At 40.2% G+C, this 19,248-nt stretch overlaps 1 protein-coding gene across 7 annotated transcripts in view; it reads left to right on the forward strand.

The window, feature by feature from the left end:
* Positions 1-19,248, forward strand: part of GAB2 (GRB2 associated binding protein 2) — a 178,049-nt gene that overhangs the window by 46,257 nt on the left and 112,544 nt on the right. For 3 of the 7 annotated variants that reach the window (XM_060403951.1, XM_060403952.1, XM_060403953.1), the window contains exon 1: positions 1-19,248. This exon is cut by the window's left edge and continues 37,381 nt beyond it; it is cut by the window's right edge. The exons of the other annotated variants lie outside the window; for them this stretch is intronic. The gene's annotated coding sequence lies outside the window, so the exon portion shown is untranslated. 7 annotated transcript variants of the gene reach the window in all.

Here is a 19,248-nt window from a genome sequence, read left to right on the forward strand (position 1 = left end):
GGCAGAAGGAGCCTTGCCCTTTTTATATCTACTACTAAGAGGTTGTATAAAATCTCCCATTATGATAATAGACTTGTCAGTTTCTACTTGCAGTGATCATAGCTCTTGCTTTATATATTTTGAGGCCATGTTTTAGAATTATGTATCTTCCTGGACCTTTGAACTTCCTATCTGTGTAAAGTTAACCTTTTGTTTTAATATTTCCTTGCTTGATAGTCATTTAGTTGCACCAGCATTCTTCTGAGTAGTATACATGCCTCAAGCAATTTTTATTTTTTCCATTCTGTGACTTTCAGCCTACCACTGCTCTTATATTTCAGGTGTATCTTTTTTGTTTTTCTTAATTTTTTTTTTTTGACCCCGCAAGGATGGCATACAGGATCTTGGTTCCCTGGCAAGAAATGGAACCTGTGTCCCCTGCATTGGAAGCATTGAGTCTTAACCACTGGACTACCAGGGAAGTCCCTTTTAAGAACAATGTATAACTGGATTATGTTTTATATAGCATGACAGTCTTTGTCTTTCAAGTCAGAAGTTTCGTTAATTCACGTTTGTTATGCTTAAAACATTAAGTCGGTTTTTGTCTTTTAATTGGTGAGTTTAACTGATTTACATTTATTGTGATTATGGAAATATTTAGATTTATTTCAACCATCTAGGGTTGTGATGTGTGTTCTTGTCATTTGGATTGAGTATTTTACTTTACTTTTCTTCATTTTATTTTTACTCTCCACTAATTTGGAAGTTATACTCTGTTTAATGATTAGAAGTTATCTTAGGTATTCTGTTATTCATACTTGTTAAAATTCTTAAATGTGGTTGACAATATGTTCACATGGTTTTAATATCAAATATTCGAAAAGTATACTATGAAAAGTCTCCCTTTTATCCTCCTGTCTCCATACGCTCAATCCCAATTCCCCAATATATATATGCCTATAACATATATTAGGCTATATTCTAATACAAATTATTAGATACAAGTATATAAGTATTCTGTTTAACTATGTTATACAGGTAGTAATAAAGCACAACTTTCTATGTACTTAGCTTTTTCTACTTAGTATGTCTTGATACTCATTCCATACTGATACATGGGTTTACTTCCCACTATGTATGGGCACACACACGCACATATATACTTAATGTGCTGTGCTTAGTTGCTCAGTCGTGTCTGACTCTGCGACCCCAGGGACTGTGGCCTGCCAAGGCTTCTCTGTCCATGGGGATTCTCCAGGCAAGAATACTGGAATGAGTTGCCATGCCTTCCTCCAGGGATCTTCCCAACCCAGGGACCGAACTCAGATCTCCCACATTACAGATGGATTCTTTACCATCTAAGATACCAGGGAAGCCCCAGAGTGGGTAGCCGATCCTTTCTCAAGTGCGTCTTCCCAACCCGAGAATCGAACTGGGGTCTCTTGCATTGCAGGCAGATTCTTTACCAGCTGACCTATTAGGGAAACCCCCTTTTCTTTTTTTTTTTATAGTCAGGTGATATTTCATCAATTGAAGGAACCATAACTAAATGTTTATTGATGGACAGTTGCATTGTTTTCTGTCTTCTTTAAGTAAGTCTGCAAAATGTACCTATATCATTATGCTCGTGTACTAGCTTGTCTCTAGATCAAATTTCTAGATAAGAATCTTGTAGTTAAAAGAGCTATACTGTTGTAATTTAGATACATTTTATGTAATTTTGCCACATTACCTTCCAGAGGGTTTGGATCTGTTTACACTCCCACAGCAATATATGAGAGTGCATGTTTCCACAGTCTTACCAACATAGTTGTCAAACTTCTGAATTTTTGCCAGTCTCATGAGTAGAAAATAGAATTCCAGTATGGTTTCAATTTATACGTCATTGCGGATCATCTTTTCACATGTTTAAAAAATCATTTGTGTTTCCTTTGCTATGAGCAATCTGTCACGTGCCTTGCTCATTTTCTACAGTTATTGGTCTCATTGATTTGTAGAAGCTCTTTATTTAAGAGGTTGGCCTTTTACAATGGGAATCGCAAATGTTAGCAAACACACAGCTTAACATTTGTTCTCTCGTTTTGCCTGTACGTGTATGTGTTAGCATGCTTTGTGTATGCACGCTTCTACACATACTTGCTTGTATTGCCACGTAAGATTTACAGATTTTTGTGCAGTCACTTTAATGATCTTTTATTTTTTTATGGCTTCTAGGCATCTTTGTAATAAAAAGTTATAAAAGAAATGTACTACATTTTATTCTGTTGCTTTCATAGTTTCTTTTTATGTTACATTTAAATCTCTGATCATTTGGAATTTATCCTGATCTGTGCTTAGGACAGATTCAAATTTGTCACAGTCTCATTTAAATCTTAAATGCCATCTCATATCTTTTTTCCCTGGTGGCTCAGACGGTGAAGAGTCTGCCTGCAAAGTGGGAGACTTGGGTTCAACCCCTCGGTCAGGAAGATCCCCTGGAAAAGGAAATGGCAACCCACTCCAGTATTCTTGCCTGGGAAATCCCATGGACAGAGGAGCCTGACGGACTGCAGTCCCTGGGGTCACTAAGGGTTGGACACGACTGAGCACTAATATTTACCTGTTTCCCAGAATTTGAGATGTCACCTCTATCATAAACTAAGTATTTTATGCATTAGTACCCATTTGTGGATTTATAATATTTTAAATTCCAATCATTTGTCTATCTGTATAAGACCATGCGCTTTATTTTAATTAATGAGGCTTTATAGTATATTTTTATCATATGGTTGCTTAAGTCTCTCTTTCCTGCTATTCTATCTTTCTGTATGAGTCTTACATTAACCCTTTCCTATTTAAAAGTCAGTATTTTTACTCAGTTTTAAGTTTTATAAATCCATTTAGTGAGAATTGATTTATCAGCATATAAATTTTAATTTGATTGGTCTAAAGTTAACATCTTTACCTTCTATGTTAGTTTCCCATGGTTACTGTATGAAATAACTACAAATTCGTTGGGTTAAGGCCACATAAATTTAATCTCTCACAATTTGGAGGCCCAGAAATCCAAAATCAAAGTGTCATAGGGTGCGTTCCCTCAGAAGACTCTAGGGGAGAATCTTTTCCATGCCTCTCAAAGCTTATGGCGGCTCCAGGTTTTCTTTTTTTTGCCTTGTAATAATATTCACAGGTTCCAGGGATTAAAATGTGCACATGTTTTTTGGAGAGCCTCCATTTTTCTAAAAGAAATATAGAAAAACTCCAGTCATTCCTCCCAACTTATGCTATCGTTACCCAGTATTTTAGTTTTAGCTCCTTTATTTCTAACTTAACAGATTAAGTAGTAATCTTATTTCCTTCTGGCAGAATTCAGATTTCCCACGTATTTATCAGTATCTTTGCTCGTCTTTGTTTCCTTTCATGTGAAACCTTCCATCTGGGATTGTTTTTCTTCTTCCTAAAATATATCCTTTAAAACTGACTTCAGTAAGGGTTTGTCTTTGGCAATCACAGTTTTTGTCTGAAAATAGCCTTATTTTGCTTTCACTGTTGAAAGTTTCATTAGCTATAGACTTATGCATTGATAGTTAATATTTTTAAGACTTTTACAAAGCGTTTGTAGGCTCACAGCAAAATTGAGGGGAAATTACAGAGATTTCGCATGTTACCCCTGCCGGTATACACGCGTGTGCTGTGCTTAGTTGCTCAGTTGTGTCCGACTCTTTGTGACCCCTTGGACTGCAGCCCGCCAGGCTCCTCTGTCCACAGCAATTCTCCAGGCAAGAATACTGGAGTGGGTTGCCATGCCTCCTCCAGGGGATCTTCCCAACCCAGGTCTCCTGCATTGCAGGCAGATTCTTTACCATCTGAGCCACCAGGCAAGTCCCATAGCCTCCTCATTATCAACATTCTCTGCCACAGTGGTACATTTGTTAAAACTGATGAAACTACATCGACAGGTCATAATCACCCAGAGTCCATGGTTGACAACATGGTTGCACATTCTGTGGGTTTGCACAAATGTATAATGGCATGTATCCATCCTTATAGTATCATATAGAATATTTTTCACTGCCGTAAAAGACCTCTATGCTTTGCCTGTTCACCCTGTCCCCCTGGCAACCATTGATACTTTTATTGTCTCCATAATTTTGTCTCTTCCAGAAAGTTACATAGTATGTCGCCATTTCAGGTTGCCTTCTTTCATTTAGTAATATGCATTTAATATTCCTTCATATCTTTTTATGGCTTGATCATGTATTTTTTAATTGGATTATATTTGACGTACAAATTTAAGGTATACCCCACACTGATTTGATACTTGTATTTTCTTTGTGATTGCCACAGTAGCATTAGTTAATACTTTTTATCATGTAGCATAATTATTTCTTCTAGTGTTGGGACTAATTCATATATCTTTTTAGTGCTGAATCATATTTTACTGTCTGAATGTACCACAGTTTATCCATTCACATACTGATAGACATCTTGGTTGCTTCCAGGTTTTAGTAATTATGAATAAAGCCGCTCTAAGTTTCAGTGTGCAAGTTTTTATGTGGACATAAGTTTTCAGCTTCATGAGTAAATGTAGCAAGAGCATAATTGCTGAATCATAAACTAAGAGCATGCTTAGTTTTTGAAGAAGCTATCAAGCTGTTTTCCAAAATACTGTACCATTTTGCGTTCCCACCAGCAATGAATGAGAGTTCCTATTGATTGGTACCATCTCCTCACCAACATTTAGTGTTGTCAGTGTTCTGGATTTGGGCCATTGTAGTAGATATGTAGAGATATCTCATTGTTTTAATTTGCATTTCCCTAATGACATATGATGTGTAGCGTCTTCTCATAGCTTACCTGCCATCTGCGTGTCTTCTTTGGTGAGGTCTTGCATTCTTTGTATATTTTAGATGGCAGTCCATTATCAGATCTCTGTTTTACAAAAATTTCTCCCAGTTTGTGGCTTGTCTCCTCATTCTCTTGACAGTTATTTTTTCTTAATACATTGAAAATATTTTTCTGTGGTCTTCTAGATCTTCCTTTTGCTGTTGAGAAGCCAACTGATGGTCTAATTGCTCTTCTTTTGTAGATGATCTCTCTCTGCTTCTCTTTTGATATCTTTTTTGGTCCTTGATGTTCTTAAATTCCATCGTCATATGTTGTTTTTTATCTGTCTTTCATGACATTTGTTGAGCTTGCTGGGTCTGACGTTTGGTGTTCTTTCAGTTATTCTGGAAAAACTCTCAGCCATTAGCTGTTTGAATAATGCCTTTCTCCATTCTTTCTAATTTTACTTGAACTTCAGTGAAAAGAACAGATATATGTTAGACCCCTCTAGCACTATCATCTATTAAACTCTGATTTTTTTTAAAAAAAATCTTCATGTCTTGGTCACATTCAATGGAATTTCTTTGGATTGCTCTTCTAATTTACTAATTAATTCTTTAGCTGTATCTAATCTGCTGTTTAACCTGGCCATTGACTTTTTAATTTCAACTATAACTTTCATTTCTGGAAGTTCTGTTTGATATGTTTTCAAATATGCATGGTTCTTTTTCAATACTCTCTTGTTCCTTGCTAATTTTTTTCCAGTCTTTCTCTTAAATCTTAAGATATAAAAATCACAGACATTTCATGTTTTGTCTCTAGTTTCAATATCTGAAGGCTTTGAGGATCTTATTTTGCTCTGCTTTTCTTGGCTGTCCCTCATGTGGCTTATTTTGGGATGTGTGGTTTCTGTTTTGCTTTTGTTTTAAGATCTAGTGTTCCTTAGGACTTTTATCTGTGGGAATTATTTGAGGCCTGGGTAAAACCTTTATTCTGCTAGAAAGGATGAGGAGTTGCTTTTGCCAGTATCTTGAAAATATTGCTAAGTGGACTATTTGTAGATCTTCACTTGAGGTTGCATGGATTTGATCACAAATCTTCATCAGAGCCAGCTTTTGGTTATGGACCCTTAGGAGAGACATTTCTCCTCTTCTGGTTGAGACAGGCTAGCTTCTTTGTGGTCCCTTTCAGTGCTGTGGATTTGTTTATGCTTCATCTCTATATTGAGGGTGTATAGTCCATTGGTATCCCAAACTAAAAGGAGATTTCATGTAAGACTGTTATATGAAGGTGGGCCCCGGGCTTCATCTTCAGTTGCCCATACCATAAATGATCGTTGCAGTGGTCACTAGTGTTTGTTGCATAGCCACAGGGCAGAAGTTGGCTTTAGTGTTCTCTTTCCTTCCAGGATTTCTGCTTTCATTTAATTATTTTTTATTGTGAAAAGGTACACAATATAAATTTAACCATGTAAACAGTCTTTAAGTATGCAATTCAGTGGCATTAGATAATTCACAGTGTTATATAATCACCACCACCATCCGTCTCCATAACATTTTCATCTTCCCAAGCTGAAATTCTGTGCCCATTAAACAGTAACACTCCATCACCTCCAGCCCCCAGCAACCGCCATTCTAGTTTTGGTCTCTGATTGTAACTATTCTAGTTATCTCATATAAGTGCAGCCATAGAAAATTTGCACTGTCTCTGGCTTATTTCACATAGTATAATATCTTCAGCGTTCATCCATGCTATAGCATGTGTCAGAACTTCCTTTTTTCAGGCTGGATAGTAATCCATCATATGCCTAAGATGCATTTTGTTTATCCTTTCTTCATTAACAGACATCTGGGTTGTTTCCCCCTGCTTTTCATCTCATTTAATTTTTGCTCTGTGCAGATTTCTTTAATTTTCATTCCCTCAAGTATTCTTGACAGCTCAGCATGATGCATTTTTGTTTACTTTTTTAATTAAAAAATATTTATTTAGCTACACCAGGTCTCAGTTGCGGCAGTTGGATTCTAGCTCCCCAGCCAGGGATCGAGCCCAGGCCCCATGCGTTGGGAGCACGGAGTCCTAGCCACTGGACCAGGGAAGTGCCAGGGATGCATTTTTAAAACTAATTTTTAGGACTATTTATTTAGCTTTTTAAATTGTTTTCTTGGGAAGATCTTCCAGAATATCTAGATTACCTTACCACTAAAAATCAAAGTCTCCCCTTCTGTATGAAGTCCAGAAGACAACTGCAGAGAACACATTTTTATATTCTTCCTTTTGGACCCTAGAAAGAAGATTCTCAGATATACAATGAATATGTAGCTTTGTATGTTTTAATGCTTTCCTTGGGGTCTGTTAGATAATATTTGTGACATGTCTGTGAGAAAACCTTTAGAATATCATAAGAAAACTCATTTCTGTCTTGCAGGGTTTGACATTCTTAGCATGCTGTTGGTGCCAACCCCGACCCACCCCTGCAGCCTCAGTATCCAGTAGGCACATTTGAAACTTGTTCAGAGATCTCAAATCGTAGACTGCTTGAACTGAAAGGGTCTAATTCTAACCCCTCTCCCTTGCACCACGGTGCCTTAAAGATGAGTTGGCCAAGGTTAAGCGACTGACTCGGGGTTATAGAAGGAGTCAGTGACAGCTAGGACCTTGGTTTCCTAGCTTCTGTCCCAATATGCTTTGTATTCTTGTGTCTTTTCTCTCTTTGGGCAGACAGTCTTAAGATACATTAATGAGTTCTGACCTGGTCTTTTGAAAAGTTGCTATGGATATTGATGAAGATAGTATGACATGGATCAGAGTAGAGGAAGAAACCCTCATCTGATTAACTGCTTGAAAACCATATTGAGTTGGCCTTTCATCTCTTACTCCTTCTCTGCCTTCCCTATTGGTGGAGTCTTTTAGATAATAGATTAGAGCTGGGAGAGCTCTTGTGATCATTCGATCTAATCCCAAATTGCCTACCAGGACATTTTGGGACCCTCTGAGGGTTTTACTGTGCTTTATAGATACGGAAACTGAAACCTACAAGATGCAAATGATTTCCCCCAAGGTTATGTAAGATGTTCATAGCACAGCCAGAGCTGTAGCCAAGTCTCCTGATGGCTGTTCTAGTGAAAGATTTCCGTGGCGTAAATGTACACACTTGGCTCCTAGTCTTAAGCTAAGCTCTACCTGCATGGCCCCTGTTGTAAAAGTCCTATGGAAGGGCGGTTTGCCTTTGAGGATGATCCAGAACCTGAAGGGTTAATGGAAATTGAATGGTGAAGTGGTAGCCTTTTTCTCCTCTCCTCAACTGGGGAGCTGCTGGGCTGTTTCCCTCGAACTGCATGAGTTCCATTATGGTGTAATGATGTAATTACCCGGAATGCTGCTGCTGGAGTAGTGCTGGAGAGGCAGCATTAAGGAGCAGACTAGCCCCAGCTCTCTCCTAAGAGCCATTTCAGCCCACTTCAGTCTATTAGATTGAAGATGCTGGAAGGTGAATGGCTTCGGCAGAGGAAAAGGTCAGGTTTAAAAGCTTTTCTGGGCATGGTATTTATTGTTGCTTTTCTGACCTTCAGAAAAGTCCCCTGTGTGTTTGTCCTTGATTCTTGTCTTTCCCATTAATGCTTGCTTGAAAGCCAGATTGCTGGCCAGCCAGGTCTTTGGCAGAGACGGCTTTCTGTGTGGTGTTATTTGAGAAGGTGGAGCACCCTGTCTAGATCACCAGTCCTTTTGCCTTTCATACCACCATTATAGCGTCAGAAGTATTTTTGATTCTGGAATAATTTAGTTTTCAGTGTTTACACACACATACACACACACACACATCACTTCTACAGATAGACTTAGATTTAAACAGTTTATGAGATAATAATTTGAAATTTAGAAAGATAAGAAATAGGGCCTAGTACCTTAGTCACTTAACCTTTCTGTGCATCTCTTTTGAAACCTACAGCCTGACACCTGATTAAAAGGACATAATCATGGTCTTTGGAACATGGTAGACCCTTCCAGAACTTTTCCTCTTTGAGGAGACAGTCATTTTTTTCATAATATCAAGCACCTGCTAGACCCAGGGCATTGAGCTAGAGTGTACAGTAGGACATACGAAGTTCGAAGATGCCAGCGTCTACTGTCCAGGAACTTTACCAATCTGTTAATTTGATGAACACAAAGGAAAGCATTGGTTAGAATGGTAGAAAAGTGGCTTTCATATAGGTTGTAGGAAGGCACAAGAAAGTTTGATTTACCTCGTGCTGCGTGTGTGCTAAGCTGCTTCGGTTTTGTCTGATTCTCTGTGACCCCATGGACTGTAGCCCGCCAGGCTCTGTCCGTTGGATTCTCCACGCAAGAATACTGGAGTGGCTTGCCACGTCCTCCGCCAGGGGATCTCCTGACCTAGGGGTTGAACCCGAGTCTCTTATGTGTGCTGCACTGACAGGCAGGTTCTTAACCACTAGTGCCGCTCGAAGCCCAGTGGGTCTCAAAGTGCTCTCCCTGCGTCGGCGCCATCAGCATCACATAGCCAGACTCCTCTGTCCGTGGGATTCCTCAGGCAAGATTACTGGAGTGGGTTGTCATGCCCTTCTCCTAGGAACCAACTCGACAGACTCTCAGGCCCTAGGAAAATCTACTGAATCATCAGTTCTACATGTTGGGACCTACAGTCTGTTCTACAAAATCCTCTAATGCAGGGCTCCCCAGTCTCTGGGATCTTGCCTGGTGATCTGAGGTAGAGCTGATGTAATAATAATAGAAATAGAGTGCACAATAAATGTAATGTGCTTAAATCATCCTAAAACCACCACTACCCCCCCCATTCAATGGAAAAATTGCCTTCCATGAAACCAGTCCCTATTGCCAAAAAGGTTAGGGGGGACCGCTGATGCACACTAAAGTGTAAGAACTGCCGGCTTATTTTGTGACTTGGTACTAGGAGCCACTTGAAAATATAAAATCCCTTATTTTATCTAGAGCTGCAGTGTCAATACAGGTGTCACTAGCTGTGGGCAGGTATTTATAGGATAAATTAAAACTAATTCTCGGTTACACTGCCCTCATCGTAAGTGCTCAATAGACACATGTGGCTAGCAGCTACCATACTGGACAGTACAGATATAAACGTTTCTATCCACAAAAATTGAGTAATGCTTGGCTCAGAACAACGTTCTTCAAAGTTCAGCATGAATCAGATCACTTGGAGGACTTAGTAAAACACATATTGCAAGACCCCATTGAATGGGTTTCTGATTTAGTAGGTCTGGGGTCATCATCAAGAAATAACAAGTATCACAAGTTCTCAGGTGATGCTGATACTGCTGGTCCAGGGAGCACACTTTGAGAACCATCAATCCAGAGTAAGGATTCTAAAATCTGTAAACCTCCTAAAACTGAAGGCAAAAAACATTGTATATCTGCATAATGAAGGTTACAGGATCCAGAGCTCATAGTTCTCATCTGGTTTTCAAGTAGGTCAGCAGATCAGTCAGGAAAACTTTTAGCAGCAGTTAACAGAAAATCTGAGTAATAGTGACTTAAATCACAAGGACATTGGTGTTCATTTAGCAGAGTGAGAGGCAGGAAGTGTCAGGGTTCTTTCAGTGGCTCAAGCATGTCACCAAAAAAGTACTTTCCTTCCTCAAAAACCCCTTATGGAGTTGGGTTTTGATGTTGTTGTTGTTGTTGTTGTTGTTTTGGTCAGAACTAGGTCACAGGCCCACCTTTGGCCCACTCCTGGCAAAGGGGAATGGGTTTGCATAACTGCTTTAGACCAACTGGGATTCGACTTCTAAGGCTGAATGGGAGGAGGTTTACCTTCCCTGGGACCGTAGGGTCTCGTAGCAGTATTGTGGACAAAACAGTTTTATAGCAGCAATAAGGAGAGAAATGACTCTAGGGTTGATAGGGATCTGCATCTGTCTCATTGAATGGCCTGAAAAAAGATTAGGGACATCTGGCCTGCATCTTCTCAGCTCATCACGTGCTTCCAGCTCTCTGGACAAGTAGGACCTGGACTTTCTCAGCTGTGAAGGTTTGCTTGGCTCTGTCCTCTCCGAGCTTATGACAGACCTGTGAAGCAGTTCTGCTCACGATGGGAGTGAGGTGGGGTAGAATTTAAGGACCTGATCTGAACCTCTAGAAGTTGGCATCATGTCAGCCTGAAAGCTAGTCCCCCTCTGCCTTTGGCCCCCAATTTGAAAAAGGGCTCTTGCTCAAAATCTGTTCCTTTGACTGAGTCCCTGCCTTGCACCTTGAGTCTTTAAAAAGTCCTGTTTTCCTTTTTCTCTAGTTCTTTTACAACTAGAGACCTGTCCAGAATTTTGAATTCTGCCTCCAGACTTCCAGATTCCTGTCTACATGGATCCCTGGATTCGTGCTTGCCCCGTCCCATCAGTATGTCGCAGACACTGTTTTTGCCCAGTAGAGAGATTCTGTGTCTAAAAATGTACAGTTTGAGTCTTCCGTATAGAAATGGTGAGTGAAGCACTGAGAGTTAATGAGATCACTGAAGGAGAAGATCCAAGGGGAAAAACAGAGAGCACCCACCCCAGCCTACTGAGTCAAAATAAAGGTGTGGTCATCGATGTTTTTATCTGTAAACTCCACAAATCTGTGGACCTACCATTCACACACAAATCAGCATACATCAGCAGACTTAATAGTGTTGGTTACAGCCCTGGGAATCCAGAATGGTGCCTGATGAAAGGGATGATGGCCGCTGAGCTGGCAGAACTCTCCCCGTGTGTGTGTACCCCCATCCTCACCCCCGAGCAGTTGTGTTTTTGTTTCTATATATCGTGGTTCTGCATGAAACTTTAGATGTAGAAATAAAGAGTTCTACTTCTTTAAAAAGGGGGTGGGCGGGTCACTGGCCTAATGATGTCAAAGTTGCCTTCCAACACTGGCATTGAGCTCCAGGGATGGCACCTAGAATATAGGTTTTAGGCTATAATATGTGAAGCAGAAGTGAGCTGCCTGTTTTTGGAGCAAGAACTCTGGCCCACTTGTTCTCCAGTGTTTTTCGTTGCCTCAGTCAACAGCTGGATGCAGAACCCGACTCTTTGCAGCAGAAGTCCTGCCAGTCGGTTTCCTCTGAAAGCTGCTTCTGCAGCTTCCCTCCCCCATCTCCCGGGACAGAAATGAACCCAAGGGGGAATGTTTCAGTTCCCCTGCTGGGCTATGTGTCTTCCTCTCACACCCCGTCCAGAGCGTCTAGGGAATTTTTACTTTCCAAAGCTGACTTACCAGAAACAATTTGGCAGAGTCTGACTGGGGGAGGAGAAGCCAGTTACATGATCACAAAAGCACACCTCCCTGTGTGAATGAATTCTTAACCTGTGTGAGGAGGGAGCAAAGAGCTTTGGTAATATTGCAGTTCATACTAAGTCAGGAATGGAAATGAGGAACCACCCCAAACACAATTTGCATTAATTAGCACGTTTAATCCGTGACCATCAGTTAACACACACTCAGGATTATCACAGAATTTCACTGTATGTCTCTATATAGTTTAAGATTTTTTATTTGGTGTCACAATGTATGCTGATAAATGAAAAGCTGCCTGTTTTTATAGTACAGATTTCAGAAAGTAAAGCTTGGCTAGTGGGGAATTAAAGAGGCAACAGAGCAATTCGCAAAGAGGAAGTGCATGAGAATCTTAAAGGTTTAGGGGAAAGATTAGTTCTGATTATAAATGGAGGGCCTTTGTTTTTGAGTTGAAAAATGTAACCAATCTAATCTTCTGAGATTGGCTCAGAGAGAGAGGGTGACTTGCCAGGGCCTCACAGATGATTAGACAGTGCTAATCCCAGAACTCAGGTCTCTGCCCTCTCATCTCAGAGCTGGTCCCTGTACTGAAATACCCCTTTAGATCTGAGCTTCTCATGTTTTCTCTCCATGGCCCACTCTCTGCAGCTCAAGCCACCTTCTTCTTGATCCGTTGGCTGGCTTTGAGGGAACTGGGGTTATAGCTGATCTGAAATGGGAAGACTGTAAATTTATTTAAACTTTCAGCATGACCCATTGGCCTCACATTTTCCATTGTGATGAATGAAAATGTGGACGGAAGAATGTTTCACAAGACAGATAACTCAAAGAGAATAAGGAAAATGCAGAACGAGGAAGTGTGCAATTTGTTTTTGCTTTTAAAAAGCTTATTACAGACCTTCTTGATTTTTTTTTTCTTTACCTCTGTCATCTGTGACCCATTCGCCTGTTCAGCCAAGATATTTTGGCTTTTCTTCTCTGGGAAACCAGTGGGTGGGTGAGTATGGAGGAGCCAAGAATTAACAAAATACCAGCAGATGCTGGAGCCCAGTGAGAGGGTTCTCCTTGGCCTCACAAGCAGAGGCATACCCCTCTTCCCACCCTCTCAGGCCCCTTTGAGAAGGACTTGAGAGGACCTGCCAGTCCTGATGAGCAAAATGTCTAGGAACCCTTCCTGTCTGTGGCTGTCAGGGCTTTGTCTTCCTGAGGATGCCTTATGCACTGTAGGAAATGATTGTCTTTTGAAGTCTAGCTTACCTGGTTTGATTCCAGATCCATCATTGAATCCAGACCTAACCATTTATCATCTGGGGTAGATTTGATGAGTTCCTTCTGAGCCTGTTTCCTCTTCTGTAACAGAACTAATAGTGCCTACCTCATCAAACTTGTTAGAATTAATAAGATAGTTTTACACAGTATTGAATATTATTTACACAGTATTAAATAATGTGTATAGAGTGCCTAGCACATTGCCAAACACCTGAACTGATCCTCAGTAAATAAAAAGGTTTTTGCAGTACCATTCCTGTCCTCAGCAACTTGTATACCGTTTTCTGTGTTCTGTGTGGCCATGAGATTGGCAATAGTAACTTTCTGCCTTGATTCTAGTAGCAGGAGTAGCAACATAGAGAATTTACTTTTTCCTTATCAACTTCAAGGGGTAATTTACTCACAATAAATGACGTCTGAATGAATTCACTGAATGTTACCAGTTGTGAATACCTATGAAGTGACTCCGACAGTCAAGATACAGAATATCTCTGTCAGCCCCCAAAGACATCTCTGGTCCCTTCGTGGTCTATCCTTTCATTTGCCCTCTGCCCCCGGCAACCATTCTCCTGTCGCTATAAACTAGTTTGCGTTTTATGAACAGAATGATACAGTGTGTGCGTTTTTTGCGTGTCGTCTTTCTCAGCATGACTTTTTTAGACGCGCCCATGTCATTGCATCTGTCTATTTTATCACTGAGTTCTAGTCTACTGCGTGGTTATACCTCCTGTGGCTGGACATTTTGGGTCGTTTGCAGTTTCTGGCAATTTTAAACGAAGCTGATATGAGCATTCATTTGCATGTATGTGGACATATATATTTACTTCTGCTGGGTTCAGTTCAGTTCAGTCACTCAGTTGTGTCCGACTCGGTGACCCCATGAATTGTAGCACGCCAGGCCTCCCTGTCCGTCACCAACTCCCGGAGTTCACTCAGACTTATGTCCATCGAGTCAGTGATGCCATCCAGCCATCTCATCCTTGGTCGTCCCCTTCTCCTCCTGCCCTCAATCCCTCCCAGCAGCAGAGTCTCTTCCAAGGAGTCAGCTCTTCGCATGAGGTGGCCGAAGTACTGGAGTTTCAGCTTTAGCATCATTCCTTCCAAAGAAATCCCAGGGCTGATCTCCTTCAGAATAGACTGGTTGCAAATGGCTGAGTCATGTGGTAGTTGTTGGTTAAGCTTTTTTCTAAAACTGCCGGCCTGTTTTCCAGGTTGTCTGTTCCGTTTTACATCCCCACCGACCGTGTATGTGTGTGATTTCAGATGTGCTACCCCCTCACCAGCACTTAGTGTGGTCAGCCTTTTTAATTTTAGCCATTCTGATGGCTTTACAAGTAGTAGTATTTCATTGTGGCTTTAATTTGCATTCCTTGATATCTAACAATCTTTAGCATATTTGGGGGTGATAACTGGTCTTTTGTCCATATAGCTTCTTTTGTATAGTCCTTGTTCAGATTTTTCACTTGTTTTTAAAATGGTATAATTTATCTTCTTGTTATTAAGTTGTAAGTTTGTTTTTTTTTTTAACATAGTCTGAGTACCAGGTTTTTGTAAGCTAGAAATATGTGAAATGTTTCTTTTTGTGAAAACATGTGAGTATTTTCTCCTTGGGGCTGGCTTGCCCTTTCATTTTCTTAATGATCCCATTTGAGCAGCAAAAGCTTTGGATTTTGATGGTCTATTTTATTCTTTTATAATTTTTTGTTTGTTTATCTAAATCTCACAGTCTTACAAAAACTTTTCTCCCGTGTTTCCCTCTGGGAGCTTTTATACTTAGATCTACGATCCATTTCAAGTTAATTTTTGTATGTGGTGTGAGATAAGGGTTGATATGGAAATTCTGTTTTGAGTGTCTTATGTATCAGAAACTTTAATTCTGAATAAATAAAGATTTGAAGATAGATAATTGTCCCCATTTTAACGATGAGGAAAAGAAGTCTTAGAAAGATTAAGTAATTTGCTCAAGTCATACGACCACAATTCAAACTCATAATTTCCCAACAACAAAATGCATATACTTTCTGGTCTATTATGCTGGCATTTTGTTTTAAACATTGAGGTAGAATCTATATTATAAAATGCCCAGCTGTAACCTGTGAAAAGGATGTAAAAATGTGAGGTAGCACTACCTGAGGACATTCATATCCCCAGCCCATACTTACATTTATCCACAGTAAGGATGTTGGGACCTAGGGCCAAGGGTTCTATGTCAGGCCATTTGCATTGGTTTGTATTGCAGAAGCTATAAATACAACTCTCTTGGTGCTCTCTTGACCAGAAACCATCTTCTGAATTCTTTTCCCATTTTACAGCTGGTCCATCAGAAATATGAAGTTAAGTGCCTGGCCACACAGACAGTTAATCCTTCGAATACCCAGCTGGATAGCTGAGTCTCACTGTGTTTGGTTTGAGTTTTTATTTTCGGAAAACAAACAGTGAGTCAGCCTCCCTCCTTTCCCTCTCTAACTCACTACCCCTTGTGGGATCTCTTAGATGCTGTGCTCATACTGGGGAAATGGTCTTTTCCACAAAAACCTCCCTTCAGGCAGGATAGAATCATGTTGGAGAAAAGTCCCCTGTGCTCTGATATTTACTGTGCCCTCGTGCCCTTTAAAGAGAAGTCTATTTAAGGCTGTTCACTTTTGTCATCTTTGAAGAATCTCTGAGTCTTGCTTAGCAGGACTGTTTTGTTTCTTTTTAAAAATACAGGAGGGAATGGGAAGATAACAGGCTATAGTGCTCAGTTCTTGCTCTTCATCAATGTAGCTTTGGTAAATTCGCTCCCTCTTCGTTACTTTCTAGGAGGTAGTATGGTATAGAGAGAAGAGCATGGAACTTGAAGTGAGAAGTTTTAGGTTCAAACCCCAGCTCCTGGAAAGTGCAAAGAAAACATGTTTGAGACTAATACAGGATGTTTTTTTAATACAAAGACCTATCTAAGGTGCCTTAATAAATATACTGCTTTCTCTTTGGCTGAGCGGGGCAGTCAGATTTCAAAGTCCAGCACGGGAAGTAAAGCACTGTAGTCATTGTGCCTGCTGGATTGTCCAACCAGCTGCCAAGTAGACTGTCCTGGTCCCTGGAAGCAAACTGTTCTGTCGTTGATGTGATTATGTGCTCGTGAGAAACTTAAGGGGAGAAATGGGAGTTGTAAGACAAGTAGAGGAGAAAGGACAGTCGGTCTCATACAGAGAGGATCAAGTATAGGCTGATGGGAGGAAAACGGAAACCCAGTTTACCTATTTGTGAGTTACACCTCCATCTTCTGAAATACAGTCCTGAAAAACAATCTCTGTGTCGGTGGTGGGGTGAGGACGAGACAGCATCTCCCAGTACCTTCTGGTCACCGTGTCTTCCAGCTGACCTCATTCCTTCCCTTCCATGAGAGCCTCCTTAGCACTTCAGTCTGGGAGCTGGTTTCTGCTTCCGCTTTGTCCATTAAGGATTCCGTGGTATCCACAGTTACCATGTTCCAACCTACATATCCTTTGAGGTTACAGTTCGGGGCTTAGCTCTTCCAAGAAATCTCCCTTGACCCCTGTACACTGTTGGTGGAAATGTAAATTGGTGCAGCCACTGTGGAAAACACGATGGAGGTATCTTAAATAAAACTAAAAACAGAACTACCGTATAAGCCAGCAATTGCACTCCTGGGTATATGTCTGAAAAAAACAAAACCACTAATTCTAAATGATACATGTACCCTAGAGTTCATAGCAGCATTGCCAAGATAAGGAAGCAACCTAAGTGTCCATCAACAGATGAATAGATAAAAAAAGATGTGTACAGAATAGACTATTACTTAGCCATAAAAAATATTATTTTCCATTTGTAGCAATGTGGGTGGACTTGGAGGGCATTATGCCAAGTGAAATAAATCAGACCGGGAAAGACAAGTGCTCTGTGTTATCATTTATATGTGGAATCTGAAAAGTACAACAAACTAGTGAATGTAACCAAAAAAAGAAGTGGTCTCACAGATATAGAGAACAGATCAGTAGTTACCAGTAGGGAAAGGGAAGCGGGGAGGGGCAATATAGGAGTAGGGGATTAAGAGGTACAAACATTTAGGCATAAAACAAGCTACAAGTACAGTACAGGGAATAAAGCCAATATTTTATAATACTGGCTTTAAAAATTGTGAATCACTATAGTGTATACCTAGAACGTATAGTTGTACAGCAACTGTTGTTGTTTAGTTGCTAAGTCATGTCTGAATCTTGCGACCGCATGGACTGTAACCTGCCAGGCTCCTCAATTCATGGATTTGCCAAGCAAGAATACTGGAGTGGGTTGCCACTTCTTTCTCCAAGGGATCTTCCCGACCCAGGGATTGAACCTGTGTCTCCTGCGTTGGCAGGTGGGTTCTTTGTCACTGAGCCACCAGGAAAGCCCACACTTGAATTAAAAAAAAAGCTGAGTGAAGTAAGTCAGACAGAAGAGAAATGTCATATGACATCCATTATATGTGGAATCTAGAAACGAGATGATGCAAATGAACTTACTTACAAAATAGAAACAGAGAACGGACTTATGGTTGCGAAGGTGGGTGTGGGAAGTATAGCGGGAATGGACAGGTGGGGAGTTTGGGATGGACATACACACACTGCTATATTTAAAATGCATAACCAACAGGGACCTAGTCTAGAGCACAGGGAACTCTGCTCAGTGTTATGTGGCAGCCGGGATGGGGGGAGAGTTTGGGAGAGAATGGATACATGTATATGTATGGCTGAATCCCTTCACTGTTAACCTGAAGCTACCATTTACTAACGAAATGATAAATAAACTAGCATTAACATCATTAATTGGCTATTCCTCAAAACAAAATAAACAGTTTAAACAATAAAGCAATAAAATGTATAACCAGAAATAATTAAATAGATAAACAAAAATTTAAAAGGCCTCCCTTGACTACCCTGCCTCGTTTGATGGTTCCTTGGCCATCCTAAATCATTCAAGTACCCCTGAGGATCTAAATCTGTGGCTATTTAATGAGTGCAAACTGTGTGTTTTGGGAAAGAGGGAATAATGACAGAGCTAGATCAGAGGTGGTACCAGTGCCTCGCTCTTAACCTTGACTACTTGTAGCACTTTTGTCTCAGCTAGATTCCCATGCCTCTTAAAAGTTTCCTGGTTACTGAACTCTAACCTGAATCTCTCCTAATACATAATGTAGCTCAGATTTCATTCCATTTGCCTAGGCTTCATTCTGTTCCTACAGATTTGGATACAGTTTGTTTCACTTAACATTTTAAGCTTAAAAACACTTATTATAAATTCTGAGGATAATTTAATGGCCATAGTGTGGCTCACTCATGAACCCAGTTTGTAACACTAGATAACTGGAACCTTAGTTTTCCTGCATAAACAGGCATCACTGAATCATTAAAGCTAGTAAGTCAAACTTGTCTTATGCAGCTTACCACTTAGTCCTAAAATTCTGTTTTTCCCTCCCTACTGTATATAGAATATTTTGACTCTCCAACAGGTAAAAAGAGAAAATTAGTCCATTCCTATCTTAAGGTGTCTACTGTGTAGCTAAATAATATTTACATTCAGATCTATAAAATAAGTCTGAAGTTTTACCTGTGGATTTGATTCTAAGAATTAACTAGTGTGTATATTTTGCAGTATTACAATTACCTACTTATCACAACAGAATTGAGTTGCATAGTTTGACTCACAGGAAGAAAATAAGATTCAGCTATACAAACTTGTGACATTTAAACCAGAATGTTCCAAACATCAAGATCAAAGAGATTCTCTTTCTACATTACATCACTTGCCACATTCTGTTTGCTTTATGTTTATACCTTGTCTTTGCTTTTTGTTTTCCTTGGATTTTCTAATTGCCTTTTTTTCGTGGACTGAAGAAAGAAGCATCTGCCTTACCTTATGATTACTCATATCATTTAGCTCCTATTCATACTGTTT

Source organism: Ovis aries, chromosome 21 (assembly GCF_016772045.2).
Source record: "Ovis aries strain OAR_USU_Benz2616 breed Rambouillet chromosome 21, ARS-UI_Ramb_v3.0, whole genome shotgun sequence".
Taxonomy (NCBI): Eukaryota; Metazoa; Chordata; class Mammalia; order Artiodactyla; family Bovidae; genus Ovis; species Ovis aries.